Source organism: Canis lupus, chromosome 7 (assembly GCF_048164855.1).
Source record: "Canis lupus baileyi chromosome 7, mCanLup2.hap1, whole genome shotgun sequence".
NCBI lineage: Eukaryota > Metazoa > Chordata > Mammalia > Carnivora > Canidae > Canis > Canis lupus.
In genome coordinates, this window is record NC_132844.1 from 29,400,238 (window position 1) to 29,419,652 (window position 19,415).

At 37.1% G+C, this 19,415-nt stretch overlaps 1 long non-coding RNA gene across 1 annotated transcript in view; it reads left to right on the forward strand.

The window, feature by feature from the left end:
• Positions 1 to 19,415, forward strand: part of LOC140636706 (uncharacterized) — a 97,066-nt gene that overhangs the window by 45,017 nt on the left and 32,634 nt on the right. The window contains exon 2 of the long non-coding RNA XR_012033913.1: positions 8,732 to 8,877. This is a non-coding gene — a long non-coding RNA (uncharacterized lncRNA). The remainder of the gene's footprint in view (positions 1 to 8,731; positions 8,878 to 19,415) is intronic.

The window sequence follows — 19,415 nt, forward strand, 5'->3', positions numbered from 1 at the left end:
AAGAAAATGGTCCAGTTGCATTCTTCTATGTGTGGCTGTCCAGTTTTCCCAGCACCATTTGTTGAAGAGACTGTCTTTTTTCCATTGGATATTCTTACCTGTTTGAAGATTAGTTGACCACAGAGTTGAGAGTACATTTCTGTGTTCTCTGTTCCATTGATCTATGTGTCTGTTTTGTGCCAGTACCATAGTGTCTTAATGATTACAACTTTGTAATACAGCTTAAAGTCTGAAATTGTGATGCCACCAGCTTTAGTTTTCTCTTTCAACATTCCTCTGGCTATTTGGGGTCTTTTCTGGTTCCATACAAATTTTAGGATTATTTGTTCCAACTCTGTGAAAACTGTTGATGGTATTTTGATAGGGATTGCACAAAAATGTGTAGATTGCTCTGGGTAGCACAGACATTTTCACAATATTTATTCTTTCAACCCATGAGCATGGAATATTTTCCCATCTCTTTGTGTCTTCCTCATTTCTCTCATAAGTGTTGTGTAGTTTTTAGAATACAGATCTTGTACCTCTTTGGTTAGATTTATTCTTAGGTGTCTTATGGTTTTAGATGCAATTATAAATGGGATTGATCCCTTAATTTCTTTTACTTCTATCTCATTGTTAGGGTATAGAAATGCAACTGATTTTTGTGTGATTGAATTTATATCCTGCCACATTGCTGAAATCATATATGAATTGGAGTGGAGTCTTTTAGGTCCTTCCTCTCTTTCTTTTCTTTTCTTTTCTTTTCTTTTCTTTTCTTTTCTTTTCTTTTCTTTTCTTTTCTTTTCTTTCTTTTCTTTTCTTTTCTTTCTTTCTTTCTTTCTTTCTTTTTCTTTCTTTCTTTTCTTTCTTTCTTTCTTTCTTTCTTTCTTTCTTTCTTTCTTCTTTCTTCTTAATATTTTATTTATTCATGAGAGACACAGAGAGAGAGGCAGAGAGATAGACAGAGGGAGAAGCAGGCTCTCTCAGAGGGAGCCTGATGTGGGACTTGATCCCAGGATCCTGGGATTTTGTCCTGAGTAGAAGGCAGATGCTCAACCACTGAACCACCCAGGTGTCCTACTTTTGGGTTTTTCACATACAGTATCATGTCATCTGCGAAGAGTGAGAATTTGGCTCCTTCTTTGCCAATTTCAATGTCTTTTAATTCTTTTTATTGTCTGATTTCTGAGGCTAGGACTTCTAGTACTATACTGAACAAAAGTGGTGAGACTGGGCATAACTGTCATGTTCCTAACCTTAGGCAAAAAGCTCTATTTTTCCCCATTGAGAACGATATTCGTTGTGGGCTCTTCATAGTTGGGTTTTTTGATATTGAGGTATTTTCCCTACATTCCTACACTGTACAGAGTTTTAATCAAGAAAGGATCCTATATTTTGTCAAATACTTTTTCTGCATCAATTGAGAGGATCATATGGTTGTCCTTTCTCTTATTAATGTGATGTATCATGTTAATTGATTTGCAAATTTTGAACCAACCTTGCAGTCCAGGAATAAATCCCACTTGGTTGTGGTGAATAATCCTTTTAATGTGCTGTTGGAGCCTATTGGGTAGTATTTTGGTGAGAATTTTTGCATCCATGTTCATCAGGGATATTGGCCTGTAATTCTCCTTTTTGTTGGGGTCTTTGTCTTGTTTGGGATCAAGGTAATGCTGGCCTCATAGAATGAGTTTGGAAATTTTCCTTCTATTTCTATGTTTTGAAACAGATTCAGAAGAATAAATATTAGTTCTTCTTTAAATGTTTGGTAGAATTCCTCTGGGAAGCCATCTGGCCCTGGACTCTTTTTTTTTGGGAGATTTTTTTATTACGGCTTCAATTTTCTTGCTGGTTATGGGTCTGCTCAGGTTTCCTGTTTCTTCCTGTTTCAATTTTGATAGTTTATATATGTTTCCAGGAATGTATCCATTTCTTCCAGATTGCCTAATTTGTTGGCATATAGTTGCTTATAATATTTTCTTATAATTGTTTGTAGTTTCCTGGTGTTGATTGTGTTCTCTCCTCTTTCATTCATGATTTTATTAATTTGAGTACTTTCTCTTTTCTTTTTAATAAGTCAGGCTAGGGGTTTATCAATCTTATTAATTCTTTAAAAAAAAACAGCTTCTAGTCTCATTGATTTGTTCTACTGTTCTTTTGGTTTCTATTTCACTGATTTCTGCTCTAATCTTTATTAGTTCTCTTCTGCTGGATTTAGGCTTTATTTGCTCTTCTTTTTCCAGCTTCCTTAGATGTAAGGTTAGATTGTGTATTTGAGACTTTTCTTATTTCTTGAAAAAGGCTTGTATTCTTTTTTTTAAAAAAGATTTTATTTATTTATTCATGAAAGACAGAGAGAGAGAGAGAGAGAGAGAAAGAGAGGCAGAGACATAGGCAGAGGAAGAAGCAGATTCCCTACAAGGAGCCCAGTGCAGGATTTGATCCCAGATCCCAGGATCACACCCTGAGCCAAAAGCAGATGCTCACACTGCTGAGCCACCTAGGCATCCCAAAGGCTTGTATTCTTATATACGTCCCTTTTTGGACAGGCTTCACTGCATTCCAAAGGTTTTGAAGAGTTGTGTTTTCATTTTCATTTACTTCCATGAATTTTTAAAAAATTCTTCTTTAATTTCTTGATTGACCCACTCATTCTTTAGTAGGATGTTCTTTAACCTCCATGTAATTGTGTTTCTCCCAAATTTTCTCTTGTGATTGAGTTCTAGTTTCAAAGCATTGTGTTCTGAAAATATACAGGGAATGATCTCAATCTTAGTACCAGTTGAGACCTGATTTGTGAACCAGTATGTGATATATTTGGAGAATGTTTAATGTGCCCTTGAGAAAAATGTGTATTCTTTTGCCTAGGATGGAATGCTCTGTATATATCTGTGAAGTCCATGTGGTCCAGTGTGTCATTCAAAGCCCTTGTTTCTTTGTTGATCTCTGCTGAGTTAATCTGTCTATTGTTGCTAGTGGGGTGTTAAAGTCCCCTACTATTATTGTATTATTATCAGTTGTTTCTTTAATTTTGTTATTAATTGGTTTATATAATTGGCTGTTTTCAAGTTAGCATAAATATTTATAATAGATCTTCTTGTTGGATAAACCCTTTAAATATGATATAGTGTCTCTCTTCATCTCTTACTACAATCTTTGGTTTAAAATCTAATTTGATGTGAGGATTGCTATCCCAGCTTTCTTTTGATGTTTGCTAGCATGACAAATGATCTCCATCCACTCACTTTCAATCTGGAGGTATCTTGAGTTCCTCTGGGACCCCAACAATTGTAATATTGTTTCACTTTATGGTATCACTGATTTCTTGAAGCCTCCTCTCTCATGGCCCATTAGTTGTTTTTCTCTTTTACTCAGCTTCCTTCCTTTCCATCCTTTTGTCTTCTATGTCATTGACTCCTTTTTCTGCTTTATTTACCTTTTAGAGCATCCATTTTAGATTGTATCTCAATTAAAGCATTTTTAATTTTGGCCTGATTATATTTTATTTCTGCACTAAGAGATTATCTGATGTCTTTTATGCTTTTTTCAAGTCTAGCTAGTAACTTTATAATCATTATCTTGAATTCCAGCTCTGATATTTTACTTATATCCATATCAATTAGATCTGTGGCAGAGAGTATTGCCTCTGTTCTTTCTTTTGTTGTGAATTCCTTCTTCTAGTCATTTTGCCCAGAAAAGAATGGATGCACGAGAAAACAAAATAAAAAATATCAACTATGACCCAAGTGAAATACATACTAGACAAATCCAAAGAGGTCAGAAACCAAAAAAGAAAAGAAAAAGAAAGAAAAAAGGGGAAAAGGAGAGAATATAATCTCCCAGGTGGATGAAACAGAGTGATCCACTTGGTCCTAGGTGTATTTTGGTCTGTTAGAGGACACTACATCTCAAAATTGTAGAAAGTCAAACACACACACACACACACACACACACACACACACACAAGTTGAGTACAGCAAAAGAATATATGTATAAAATGTAAGTATAAAAATGAAAGTTAAAAAAGACTTAAAAACAAAAAATTGATAAGAAACTAATTGAAAAGGAAAAAAAGAAAAAAGAAAAGGAAAATTTTAAATTGAAAGATAAAAGAATCATAAGAAAAAACTCTCATATTCTATATACTATTTCCCTTAGTGTTGGAGTTTTGCAGTTCTGTGTAATCCATAAACTTGGTATTCACCTCATGTTCTAGCTGGTCTTCTGGGAGAGGGGCCTGCTGTTCTGATTATCAGGGGTCTCTGCCCGAACGGAGTTGCACCACCCCTTGCTGGGAGTCTGGGCTCAGTGTAAGCTGCTTTGGGTTGCTCTATGAGGCTATTGTTCCCTGAAGTCTTTCCATGCTGCTTTAGAGGATAAAAATAAAAATAACCGTCACCCAATCTCCAGCCTTGGAGCTGAAAGATTGTGGCCCCCCTCTCTTCAGCAAACCCTCAGGGAAAAGTAGTCTTTAGTTTTGTGTGGACCAAACTCTACAGACTCACTCGATGTGCACTTGTGCCGCTCCTCCTGGGGGAGAGAGGAGGGTTGCCTCAGGCCTGCCACTTGCACGGCCCCCACTTGGAGATGGGTTGCCCAATCCTGCAGTTTGACAAACCAAACTGACAGCCTATTCCTGGACTCCCTGACCATAGCTGGTTTCCCTGCTCCAATGCTTGGGAACTCTGCTGGCTCAAGTACCCTCGTTCTTTCTGTGACCCCAAGTGTCCTGAGACCACGCTGTCCCACTTTGGATTGTGCCCCACTTCACCACATGAGCAGCTTTTAGGCAGGGATGTCTCTCACTGGAGCAGACTTCTAAAAGTTCCAATTTTGCCCTCCACTGCTATATCACTTTGTAGTAGCTGGCTTATGGAGGCTCCCCTTATCCCCACCATTTATCTTCCAATACATCCCCTCAGATTCACTTCTCTACACCTCCTACTTTTCAAAAAGTGGTTGCTTTTCTATTTGTAGAATTACAGCAATTCTTTTCTTACATCTCAGATTGAATTCATGGGTGTTCAGAATGATTTGACAGATATCTAGCTAAATTGAAGGGACCAGATGAAGAAGTCCTTTACTCTTCCACCATCTTGCCTCCCTCTGATGAGATTTCTTTTAGACAGCTAAGACTCATCCTAAGAACTGGAGGTGGGGTTAACTTTCTCTGAGGCTGTATAGAGGAAGAGAAAATCTATGGAAAGAAATAGAGACTTTGAAAAAAAAAAAAAAAAGAAATAGAGACTTTGCTAGGAAGGAATAAGGTGGGAATGGATGACAGGTAGGTAAGAAATATCCAGTCTACCCAGAGCTCAGGCACTACTCTCTCTTAGCTCTTCTGCTTATAACAAGTAGGATCCTTCTCTATTTGGTTCCTGGTTAAGATTGCTCAGGCACCTGGTCCCAGAGGTTGCTTACATCTACCAATATCATTTTCCTGAAGTAGACTTTCTGGGCACACAGCCTATACTAGAGTCTTAGAGACTCTGCCCTCTTCCTTTGTCACTCATTCTTTCTTTGTGCTTTTGGTGGACTGGCTTTTCTGACAGGGTTTTGTACTTTCTTTCATGAATTAATTTTCTCCTTCACATTCTCACCATCTGAGGCTTCCAGGTCTCATTTGAGATTCATGTGCTCCACTCAGTGAGAACTACTTTTCCTAGGAGCTCATCATCTGGTCTTTTCTTGTTACAGACTTCAGCATCAACTTTGAAATATCTAAAATCCAACTATGTTTGATTAATCTCCACCCATTATACCAGATTATTTTCAATATCAAATTATCCTCATTGTCATCATCCAGGGACATGGACTGGGTAGAGGAGAAAATACATGGACTGCTACTGGAGTAGCATGGAAGATTCACAGCTATAATTCCATTATTGTGACAAGAATGACTTCCCAGCTTGTGGAGTGGAGGATGAGGCTCCATCTTCAACATGAAGAATTAGTCTGCTTTCTCTGTTTTGAGGAGTTGCTGCCACTGAGGAAAGGGAAAGCATTGTGTTCTTGTAATCATATACTTACCTGTGACTAATTTCAAGGAATTTTAAAGCATAGTCCCAATTTTTCAAAAACACATATTAAAAACTTATTTACTACAAGGTTGTTTTTCACTCCTGACAGCAACTATATGTCATAATCTGTCAAACTCCCTCCAGGGAGGAATATGTGTTACTGTGAATGAAGGGGCTGACACAGGCCCCTTTCTTATGTTCTCTTCCAGAGACAGTACTTTGTTTTTTTGGAAAGAATAGTGGCACTAACTTGGCACTTATAGATGCACATGTTAAGACCTTTTACATATATTTAAGACACTTATAAAAGGGTCAAGGATTCAAGGGATATTATTTTCATGTTATTATGTAGTATTAGTCAACTTTAACTGAGTGTAAGCTATGTGTGCTAAGTATTTAGGTGTATTGATTTGTTTAGTCTCCACAAACTGCTATGAGGGTAAGTGGTATTATTATTCATCTGTTTTAGTTAGGACCCAGAGAGATAAAGTAATTTGTCCAAATTAACCCAGTTGGTAAACAGAGCTGAATTAAAACTAGCACTCTGTCTCCAAAGTGTTTATTTTCACCACGTGCACCTCTTGGAAGTCTGCACTGCACCCTTTTACCACACATCCCTTGCATGGTTATATGTTGTGTTACTTCTCTTATTTTTAGGACTAGTCCTCTGTTGTCTTTCTTTCTTGGCTCCTATTCTCTCATTCCTTTTCATGATTTCAGTGTCTTTTCCATGTGGAGACAGGTTCATGCCAGCAAGGAGTGGCCTAATGGGGCCTGAGGGAAGAACCACGTAGAGTTGAGAGAGGGGTATTGAACTGGATGAAATCAGTGAATAACAATTAATTCCAGGAAATCAAAAAGATTCCAAAGGTCTAGAAAAGGGGGACCCAGAATCTTAGCAGATAGAAAGTTATATACAGTGGCCTTAGTAGGCAGTCAGACAGTTGAGTAGGGGGCCATAGACCTGTTTCTCACTTGGGCCTGTCCATCACTTGATCCACCCTATTTCTAGTTTTATTTGTGGTGACCAAAACTTTTATGTGCCCTTCCCAGCATTGTTTCTGTGACACATCTTTATTTTGCCTCCTGGTCCCACATAAAGATCCCTGCATGGGGCCTGCTTCTCCCTCTGCCTGTGTCTCTGCCTCTCTCTCTCTCTGTCTCTGTCTCTGTCTCTCTCTCTCTGTCTCTATGAATAAATAAATAAAATCTTTTTAAAAAATTAAAAAATAAAAATAGGCAATGGACCTGAATAGATGTTTTCCCAAAGAATACATACAAACAACTAACAGGTATATGGATAATCAGGGAATTGCAAATCAAACCTATAATGAGATATCACCTTATAGCTTTTAGAATATCTATTCTCAGAGGACAAGAGATTCTTTATATGAGTGAAATCGTATGGTATTTGTTTTTCTCTGACTGATTTATTTCACTCACATGTGGAATTTAAGAAACAAAACAAAGATATAAAACATACTCTTAAATACAGAGAACAAACTGATGGTTGTCAGAGGGGAGGTGGGTGGGAGGGATGGGTGAAATAGATGAAGGAGTTTAAGAGTACACCTATCTTGATGAGCACTGAGAAATGGATAGAATTTTAAAATCACATTGTACACCTGAAACTAATGTAGCACTGTTAATTATACCTGAATAAATAAAAGATGTAAAATCAGGAAAAACAAAATATTGGATGAAAAAAAAAGATAGTTAAGTGCTGGCAGGGATGAGGAGGAAAGAGAACTCTTGTACAATGTTGGTGGAATATTTTTTCCACATGGAAAACAGTATTTCTCCATGAAATTAAAAACAGATCTACCATATGATTCAGCAATCCCTTTTCTGAGTATATCCAAAGGAAACACAATTATTATCTTGAAGTGACATCTGTACTCCCATGTTTATTGTAGCATCATTCACAACAGCCAAGATGTAGGAACGACTTAATTTTCCATCAGTGGATGAATAGATCTCTCTCTCTCTTTCACATGCACATATACACACAAAGGAATATTATTCAACCTTTAAAAAGATGAAAAGGCTGTAGTTTATGAAACTATGGATGAAACTGGAGCACATTATGCTAAGTGAAATAAGCCAGAGAAAGACAAATACTGCATGCAATCACTTATATGTGAAATTTTTTTAAAAAAGGTGAAGCTCATGGAAACATAGAATTGAAAAGTGGTGGCCATGGGCTGGGGATGGGTGAAACAGGGAGAGGTTGGTTAAAGGGTGCAAACTTTGAGGTATAAGATGAATGAGGTCTGAGGTTCTAATGTATAACATGGTGACTATAATTGATAACACTGTATTGAATAATTGAAATTTTCTAAGAGGGTAATAGTTAAATATACTCACACACAAAGAAGAGGGTGAATACATGAGGTGATGGATGTGTTAATTAACTGGATGGAAGGAATCTTTTCACAGTGTGTATGTATATCAAATCATCACTTTGTATACTTTTAATACAATTTATACACAGTTGTATTTCTCAATTATACCTCAATAAAGCTGGAAAAAAGCCCAACAAACATTTTCTGGAGCCTTTTCCTGTGATGGTGACAGTGAGAGAGAGAACATGGGAGCACATTCTGTGTGAAGTTTTTTCATAGGGGTCCCTGGAATTAAAACAGAAGTAAACTTTCATCACTACATGGGATGGGATGTTATGTTTGTCTAATGAGCCCTTATATTTTCTCTCACTTTTCCATTGTCTTCAGCTGTAGGATATCTGAAGCAGGAGTATGTGTGAGAACAGAAATTTTTCTCAGAGACCAAAGGTACATGGCCTAAATGAATCATGACAAAACGCTGCCTGGTGTCTTCCCAGGTGTCACATATATGTGAGAAAAGGGACAAAGAAGAGGTAAGTATTGGGTAAGGACTATGGGAGGTTTAGTGATTTGCTGTTGCATGTTTTTATACTCTGTTGAAAATGTACAATTACATGGCATGCTGATTTAAATTCATTTTAACACCAGATATAAAATTCTCAGAAGAAAGATTACCAACTTGCCTATTTATTAAAAATCAAGCAAGCTGTGGCTGAAAATGTTTAATGAAAATAGACTCTTTGGGGGAAACCATGCTGAACTATCGTTGCTTAAGGGACTGTGTGCAGATTCCTATTATTGGCAAGGTACTCACTCCATCAGCGTGAGTGACATCCTTCTCTCCTCTGGCCTTCCGCTCCACTGGCTCGTGGCTATTACCATTCTCAAGGTTAAGCTATGAACAAGAGTGTTGTTAGTTGGAAGCCTGAGAATGTGAGAATTTCTCCCTTTTGGTCCTAATTCTGAATAATGTTCACTAGCAATTCAAGCCTTTTTTTTCCACCCATAAAACCAATGTGATTCTCATACTTCATTCTTTTTACTTACTGAGCCTCAGTTTCCTTGTTCTATTAAGTAAAGAACATAGATTTCAGAGTTTCTTTCTAGCTCTGATCTCCTGTGGTGTCTGTGACCTGACAACCTTGAGAAAAGGACAAAAGTAGTTCATCAGTGAGGAACCTCATTTTAAGTATCGGGAGTTTCTGGAAAAAAAAAATGTGTCGAAAATTGAATTTTAAACATGCCCAAAAAATGGTTTCTGAGGGAAATTTTTAGTGACCTGCTTTGGAAAGTTCTTTTCTCCAACTTTATCTAATTTGATGTGTTTTGATAGCTTGACTTAAAATAACCACTTGTCTGTTGTTTTCTGCCTATAAAATACAAACTTGTTTTGCCAGATACTTGTTAAATGGTAAAAGCATCAATAAACTCCTCAATCTCCATGGTGCTGTGTGGAAATCATCTGAAGAGAGTTGAATATATAATACTTGCCTCTGGGAGAGTGTCTGATATAGCAATTGTGTATATAATGAAGGACAAAAAAAACAAAAGAAGAAGTTATGATATTTTAATTGAGTACAAGGAATAGCAAATATCTCAAGTGATATACTGAGTAAGTTTTTATTTAGTGGAAGGGAGAAGACATCATCTCCTGTAGTAAATTAAGAGCACAGGTTGAGAGACATCAGAATTTATGAACCCACAAAGCGAAAGAGAGATGCCCTCATCGATTTGGGGAGAAGTCTTGAGCATTTGATGACATCTGGAATACTTGAAAATGTGAGCTTAACTCATCCTGAGGAAGATCCAATTTTTTTTACTATAGTAGGTGGTATAGTGTCCTCCCAAAGATGTCTATACCTATTCCCTAGAACCTGTCCCTGTGTTACCCTGAATGGGGTGAAAGGGACTTTTGCAACTGTGATTAAGGTCGGGGAAATAAAACTGCTCTAATTTTATCAGTCCTTTAAGCCAGAGAACCTTTCCTAGAGATGTGATCAATTAAAAAGGATCAGGGAGATGGGGTGTCACTGACTTTGAAAATGGAGGAAGAGGCTATGAGCTAAAGAATTCTGGTAGTCTCTAGAGCTAACAAAAACAGATTCTTCTTGAGAACTTCCAGAAAGGAATGCAGCCCTGCCAATACCTTGATTTCAGTTGACGAGATGTCTATGAGACTTCTGACCTACAGAACTGTAAGATAATTAATTTATGTTGTTTTAGGCAATTGAATTTGAAGTAATTTGTTACAGCAGCAATAGAAAAACAATATACTTACTCAAATTCATACCCACGTAAATAAAAACTCTGATGTTTGAATGTTAAATGACTTTACAAAAAAAATAAAGATTTCATCCTCAAAATCTCTTATATTATGCTCTGACATGGAAGTGTTTATGTCTTGCAATACTGAAACCAGATCAAAATAAAAATGGGGTGCTTCTTTAATTTTTCTGACCACCTGTGGTCTTTCTTTGGCTTATGCAGGCTGATCTTTTTTTGGTGTATACTGGGCTTTCTTTTGGGGATGATGGCTCTTTGCCTTTCATCACTAACTTGGCTTAAAAGCCTTTCAATTTGTACTTTGTCATTTGAATTATTTTTGTTGAGTGTTTTAAGGTTTTTATGGAGACTACAATATTCTAATCTTTTTCTTGAGATTTCTTGCTTTAACTTATGCTTGTTGTTATTTGTATGTATTTTGAATGAACTTGGTTTGCTTGGTCTTTGTTCTTTCTCCTAATGTTCAGATGCTCTTGGCCTTGAATATTGAGACAAGATCTACCCATTCACTTGAACACATTTTGTATAATTTAATATGCAAATAACTCATTATAGGGATTCCTAAGTATAGAAGCCTCCAGGCAAATATTTTCTATAGATTTCTTCTGGGTCTCCCACTTCAAGGAGACTTGATGACATATATCTAAAGACTTGCCCTTTAGTCTCTTTCATCCAAAGGATGAAAGTCTGTATCTGGAAGAGGACCTTCACACAATCATATCACCCCCCCAATCTGGGATTTCTAGTGTCCAGAACTGTGAGAAGTAAATTTCTGTTTTGTAAGCCATCCACCCTGTGGCATTTTGCTATAGCAGCCTCAAGGGATTAAGACATCCCTCTCAAATTGACTCACTTAAAAATTGTGATTATTAGGCTACAGAGAAGTCTCGTAGAAGTCCTAAAAATGCTGAACAACTAGTACGTAGGAAACGCAGGCACTAGGGTAGCATGGAATTGCTCAGCAATCAGCTCATGGACTTTCTAATACTTTATCACTTGGAAGCTTTTCTTTCTCTTTGTCTTGCAACAGTCTGAGGTTCTCAACATCTCAATACAAACTTCTAGAAGAAGAATATGATTATCTTCTACCCTCTCCCACCGTGATGGCTCCTGGGACAACCATCTTGCTTGGGACAAGAACATGGATTAAGTATGGCCATTCAGAACTGGCCCTTATTGGGGCAAAGACTGGAAATGACTCCTAGAGAAAGTGCTTTGGTGGAGCGGGACATGTCTGGTCCCCCAATTCACATGTCCCACTCCTACTGCTCCTCTTTATATCCTCTACATTTTAGGTTTTTGCCCCTCAATTGGTATAACATTTTTTTGGTATTGTTTTCCTGCTTTTACTTTAATACTCTTTTTAGAATACAACTTTGGGTTTTCTCTTTAGCAATTTCTTATTACAATTAAGACACATTCTGGCCAATATTTTATCTTGGAGGCTATTATCAGCAGACTGAGTTCATTTCTTATCTTGTCCTTACTGCCATCAGGAGCTATAAGAAGCAGGAGACATTTGATTCCATCATTTCTTGTAGCAACAGCTCCTCTGGGCTATATGACCCAGAGATTATGACCCTATTTTGAATTTTAAAATGATCATTCTGGCTGCTGTGTGATGAATATAAGTCATAACAACACACGAGACAAAGTAGCATAACCAACCTAGATGCTATTACAGTGGTCCAGGGAGGAGACAGGTGTGGCTTGGACTAGGATGGCAGAAGTGGAAGCTATGTAAAGTGATCAAATTTGGCATTTATTGTGAAATTAAAGTCAATAGTACTTGCTGTGGTTGGATGTGGAGATTGAAAGAAAGGGAGAAGTCAAGAGTAACTCCAAGTGTTTTGTGGTATTTTCAGTAAATGTGGATGTTCATTTACTTAGCCAATGAATACTTGAGAAGAAACAAGTTTAGGGAGAATGGGAAAGAATCATATCAGTTGAGCTCTTGACTTACATAATTATGCTTTGTTTGAAACATTGTCTTCATTTAACTTTGGAAAACATCTCTTGGCTTTTTTCCTGCATGCCTACCACTCATTCTGTTTCTTTTTAAAATCCTCTTTCTCTTCCCAATTCACAAAGATTATAATAATGTAAAGCTACTTCTTATTTTTTTTCTGCCTAGGTGATTCTTCATCCAATCATGTAAATACTATCTACATGTGATTTTTAAATTTATGTCTCCAGGCCAAACATCTCTAACCGCAGGATCATATATAAATAACTTCCTCACCAAGTCAACTGGTCTAATGGACATCTCAGACTCTTGACTTTACCTTTTGGGCAAAGATTGATATTTCTCAGAACTTCACATATTCTATAGCGGGCCTTTTTGATTTTTCAAACTATATCCTTAGGTTATAGACTTTTAATGTAATAAACTCACTGGCTAGGGCTTTTTCCTGGCCATTATATTCCAGATTTGTTTCATCCAAGAAATGCTATTGGAGAGCTTTTTTAGGGGTTTCTTATCCAAAGTTATCCTATAACTAGACTTCTGAAAGTGTACTCAGGCAGAAGTAAAATGTTTTATGACATGGCATAGTAATACCTTCATTATGCTCATTCTGTTGGTGAAATTTAAATCTCTTCATTGTTGCTAAATAATGGGGTTGTTAAAAGGTATTTGATAATTTCAAATATTGAGGTTTGGATCCCTGCTGGATTTTTTCTCATTTATTTATTTAATATTGAATGAAATATTTTCAACATATGGATCTCAGGAAGCAGGATGACTGATGAGAAGTATTTGTTTAATAATTTGATATTTAGTCTTCATTTTAGATAGATCATATTGAATTTTATAAGGTGTAAAGTTCAAAATAGATTTCAAAATATGATTCTTAGTAGGCACTCTGTTTGCCAATGTGGTGAGGGGGAAGGGCATAGACTTTGGGAGTCAGATATTTCTCAATTCAAACTCCAGCTTTACCACTTTCTAGTTGTGTGAACTTGGGTGAGTGTTTCAATTCTGTAAGTATCCTTTCTAAAGGAGGATATTTTTGCAATGAGGATTAAGTCAGGTTGTGTTTGTTAACAAGCTCGCACGCTGTCTGGCACTGAGTTATATCTCTTTCTTTATTACCTCCTTTGTTTGCTGAGTAAGTCCTCTTACAATGAGTTCGTTCAAATTTCAGTGTAGAGTTACTGAGATACTTGAAATTAGATTTCTACTGCCTGCTGTTCAGTGCTTTTCCTTTTAAATAGTATGCCAATCTTGTTGCCAAATGATAATTAATATATTCTTTTAATATCTAAAGTAGCAGGGGTCCCAGATTAAATCTAAATTATTTCCTCCCTAGGGTTCTAGGGGTATTTGATGGATCTTTGCTTTATCAAACCAAAGAACCTCATAGGCAAGAATTCAATCTATGAGAGGGAGAAATGGGGGTAAAATTCTGGTTTCAGGGCAATGGGCTATAGGGCTCAAAGGGGCCAACAGTAAGCTGAGTGTGGACCTTTGAGCCCAGAGCTAGACTTTAATCTAACCAGGCTCTTTGTGTTTCCTTGGAAGGCTTTTTAAAAATTTAATTTTAATTTTATCAGAGAGGAGTCTTATGCCTTAGAAAAATTTGAATACTTTGGCATGTATTGTATATAATGTTGGGACTTGGAGAAAATTTAACTCAGAAGTCAAAATGAACATTATTCATGCTAATGTTATGCTACTACTTTCTTCATATGCCTATAATATTTTCCAGGACTTAAGTTTTTTTCATCTAACATTTGGCAGGATTCTTATTTCTATTTAAGTTTGTAGGTCATGACTAATGTTCATCAATCAATTAATGTGCACAGGACATCAAAGTCAGCTGAGTTTATAGCCACTTATTTATGAACTTGTTTTATTATTAATGATTTCTTAATTTTTATTAGACACAGTTGTATCAAAATCACTTTCTTGAGTTTGCAACAATTTGTGTTTATCTCCATTTTACAATATGACTATTTAGAAAATATTCTTTTGATATAATGTCTATTTCTCTTGGGTGTGAAAAATAGATGTTTTAACCAAGGCAATTGGTTTAGATCTCTATTAGAAATATAGACATTTTTTTGTCACAACAAAGCATTGGATACATAAACTGATAGGCTAAATTAGGTTGTACAACTCATAAGAAACAGAGGAGGAACAGTACCCATCAATAGTAATTTAACAAATTGCTATTGTAACAAAGTAACAAAGTGATTTAAACTTATCAAATGTATTCCTGAAGTATGATCAAGCAATGAGTTTTCATCATCAAGCTCTTTTTTGAGAAGCAGTTGTTTTCAGTCCTTATAGTCATGTGGGGAGCTTCTAAGAAATGCTGATGCTCATGCTCCTGGACAAATCAGAATTTGCCTATATAATTCTAATATGCTGCTTAGGTGAGGGCCTGCCACTTAAGAGTTGAATTTAGCATTCATTAATTTCTGAGGAGAGCAGGTGAATATGACTTTCAAGGCAGCCTGAGGAGAGCAGGTGAATATGACTTTCAGGGCAGCCTGAGGAGAGCAGGTGAATATGACTTTCAGGGCAGCCTTGTGGGGTTTTTTTATATCTAGCCTGGTTGCTTGTCTGAGGAATTTAAAATTTTATGCCTGAGATGGTTCTAAACATTTATTATGGGATCTCTTGAAGTATTCATTTTCACCCTCCCTAAGGAGGGTTGCTACTAGTAACAGAAATAGAGTTCATAAGTGTTTGTTTGTTTCCCATCCCATTCACTTGTTGGGGAATTCAGATTCACACCTTTGATCATTTGCCTATACAATAGAAAACAACTGGCTAAAGAAAACTCAAGCTATGTATTCAGTTAACAGCTAATCTGCATTCGGGCAGTTACTTCAAGCTGCTCTGGAGGTTGCTATCATCTGTCATGGGAGGTATCCAGACAAAGGTATTAATTAAAACTCATTAGGATAGTCAAAATGGATTGTCTATTTTGCTTCCATCTTCATTCTCTTGCATCTCCATTAGTTTTACAGTCATAGCCTTGGCTGTGACTCTAAGTTTTGTTTACTTACCCTCTACATAGATCTGCCAATTTCACACCTGCATAAGTTTGCCATGCCTTCTCGGCATGCTCGCCTGGTGTCCTCACTCCTTGGTCCTCCCACTCATCCTACATGCTTGCTTCCCAAGCCTGCATCCCTATGCTGCCATTCTTGCTCCTGTTGTTCACTTGCCAACATCTTCTTTATCTGTCTTGACACTCATCTATTCTGATGCTCTCTTCTCTTGAGCCTGAGCTCTGTATCTATTCTCTCTTTTGACCTCTACCCATTTCTGCTAGCCTCCATCCACCCAGGAGACTTAACCATGAATTTCTACCAGATTATGTAAAAAAGGGGGTAGTTTTCCTTTCCTAAAAGAGATTTTAACCAAGCTTTGTTTTTATTCTATTACTATGAAGGCCTTTAATATCGGTGCTTGCCTGCATTTTGGTAAAATAACCCATTGTAAGATAAATGGAAAATTCTCTACAATGTATAATTAGAGTATATTATAAAATTGCATATACTCATAGAATATTGGGACAACAGGGAGCAATTAGCATGCAAAATACAACCTGCAATTATAATTAATAATAATTACATATAAGAGTATATAATTTTTATGTCTTATAAAATATAGCAAGGAAAATAAATCTGAAGCTGAAGTCTTATGTCTAGAAGAAGTTATGTCAACTTAAATAAGCATCAGTCTTTGGTGAGTGAGAGTAATAAAAAGGCCGGATCAATGGACACTTCTGCAGACAAATGATATTTCTACCCTTATGAGCATAATTTCTGTCCACTGTAGGACTACATCAAAATCAAGTTTGTGGGTAATTTGAGGATCTGTGTAGTTCAGACTATGTCCAACATTTTATTGGGAATTTCATGTGCATTCTGGCTGTGGGAAAAAAAAAGGCATGTTTTTTTAGCTCAAATACTGTTTTTTGATATATACTCCATAGTATATATCCAATTAGGTTTCATTGGAATTAATGATTCTCATGGAGCTTGCTGAAACAAGGATATTTGACCATTTAAATTTCTGAGCATGGGAGTCTACATAGTACACAGAATATGCACCATTATAAAATAAATCCTTTTTATTTACAGTGATCCAGCAAAATCTGAGTGTCTTTGTATATAGATAACTAACAGAATTGGAAAATCAGGTGAGGAAAGTTCAAGAATAATATTTCCAAAGAAAGCTGTGGCCCAATGTGAATATTAAACATTAATGTTTAAAAGTAAAAAAATAAAAATAAAAAAAATAAAAGTAAAAAAAAAAGTCAAATTTTTGCAGAAGATTCTCTTGATGAAGCAATTCTGGAATTTTTATACTGTCTGGAAGACAAGGCAAAGATCTAGCTTTTTATGAGTGCTTGACATAATGTGAAAAGTGTTATTTTGTTTTCCCTTAGGGGTAAAAGGATAATAGGACAGTCCTAGATTCTCAAGATGGATTCTTATCTAGATAAGGTAAAGAGGAGTGTTCCTCTTTATGCAATTCTCAGTCACTTCAGATGGGAAGGTCTGATTTTTGCTTTGTTGTGATATTAAAGGGGGGCAGTTTAGGGTAAAATATTAGAAGTTATGGCTTTTTTCTTTTAAGTCTTATTGCATCATTAAAATGTCAATCCTTGAATGGAAAATGATAATTCACATTTTATTCAGAAGTTTCTGATTCCTAGAATTCTTAATAAAAATTCCATAGTTCCCAGAAACAAGTTTCAATGTCTATAATTTATGCTATTGAGTTGCTCTTATAACTTATGTAAGTAAACATAGGGAAGCATCTTTTTCTAAAAGCTTCCCGGAAAATGACAGGCAAAACATTCAAAGATAGCAATCAGTTTTGTGTCATGATTGAAGTACTGGGGGGATTTCCATATTGATCTAGACCAGTAGTTGTCAGAGTACCCTTCTCCCCCAACAACAATATTGGTATCACCAAAAGGGTGAGGGCAGGGCAGGGTAAGTGTCCTTAGGAATGCAAATTCTCTACCCCTACCCCAGATCTACTGAAACAGAAATTCTTCAGTTTTCTCTTCAGGAATCCAACAATCTGTATTTTAACAAGCCCTTCTGGTGATTCCACTGCATGCTAAAGTCTGAAAAATAGATCAGTGTGTCTATCCAACCATTCATTCATTCAAAATAGCTATTGCCACCAAATATGTACCATATACTATTCTACATTGCTATGAAGGAATTGGAGGCAAGGAAAGTGATAGCAAAAAAGGGAGGTAAAAATTGCATATCCGGATCACCTTTGGAGATTTGTCTAATTAAAATTCCTAGATTTCGCCTAATACCCCAGTGAACCACCACCTTTCCTTGTATTAGTCATGCCTTCATCCAAGGAATAGGGAGGGCAGAATGGTGAAAGCTTTCCTAACCTCTGTTGAAAGGACAAAATATTGACGGAGGATCCCTTCTCTGTAGGCAAAGGCTGCGCACAGAGGAGAGTATTTCCACACTAGAGGCATCATTTGGTGGCAAGTCTGTTTACTACATTTGCAGGAAGGAATAGGAAACATACAGAGATAATAGAACTTCTAAGGAATGGGTGTTTCCAGGCATCACTCAGCTCAGAATATATTTTTTACAGTAGATATTTATAACACTCTTCCTGTCGCTGAGGTACAAAGCACAGGACTCTGGCAGAGCATGTATGGAATTTTAAAAGAGGAACTTAGGTTCCAGCCAAATTGGACGATCACTTTTTCCTGAACAGTTCCCACCTCCTCCCATTTCCTAGGCTTTGATCAACCTCTTTCTGCCATCTGGAATGCCTCCACCTCATTTCTACTTCTCAAAATCCCATAAATTTACTAAGGCACAGTTAAAAAATCCTGTTAAAAATACTGGCCTGATATCCCTCTGCCCCTCAATGTAATACAATGTCTCCTTCCTTCAGTTTCCTCATAGCACTTGGTGTGTACTTTTGTGTTATGGGCCCTATGTTCACACTGTCATATGTAGAAATATGTGTGGTTTCTAAAAATGAATCTAACTTATCATCCACCCCCATCAGCTGTAGAGAAGACTTGATTTTAGCACTTCAAGTTTACTCATTCTCTAGACAAGTCAGGATTTAAATTCGGTCAACTTAGGTTCATGCCTTCTACCAGGGTTGGTGGTCCCTTATAAGTATCACTCTTCTCCTTTCAGCCTCTGGAAGGGAAGCTCAGGGGCCTCATGACATAGGGGAAGCAGGTGTGTATAACTGGTCTTCTGTGACATCTCACTGTGTCTGTTCAGGAGGTATCTCTGGCTGTGTTGCTCATCTGTGCTCTTGGTATGATCAGTCTCTTCCTACTATCTTCTCTTTCAACTCCCACTGGTGTGGCTGTCCCCAGAGTCCCCTGGCCTTGCAGCCTCTGCTAGGGGTCCTCTATCTCCCTGATGCATCATTCTCAAGTAGGCTTAAGGACTCTTCTTCACACACTGAGGTTCTTCATTTTTCAGATATCTTCCATGCTTTCTGAAAGGACTCCAGAGATTTTTCTGGGTTATTTTCTAGAGTAGAGGGTGGGGTTTATCTTAGACTCTCTCAGCCTAAACACAACTTGCTACTAATTCTACTCTGTGGGCCACCCTGAGGAGTGAGGAGTGAACTGGGTCACTCTCCTCCAAAAGTCCCTGTAGGAAGTGATGCTTAGGGATCCTGCATCCTGAGATAATGGGACCAAGACAGAAGCATATCAACTCTCTGGCTCTTTCCTCAGTTTCCTCTTCCAGCCTCAGGATGGGCTTTCCTCAAATCCCTCTTCTTTTCCCTACTGTCTCCCCATTC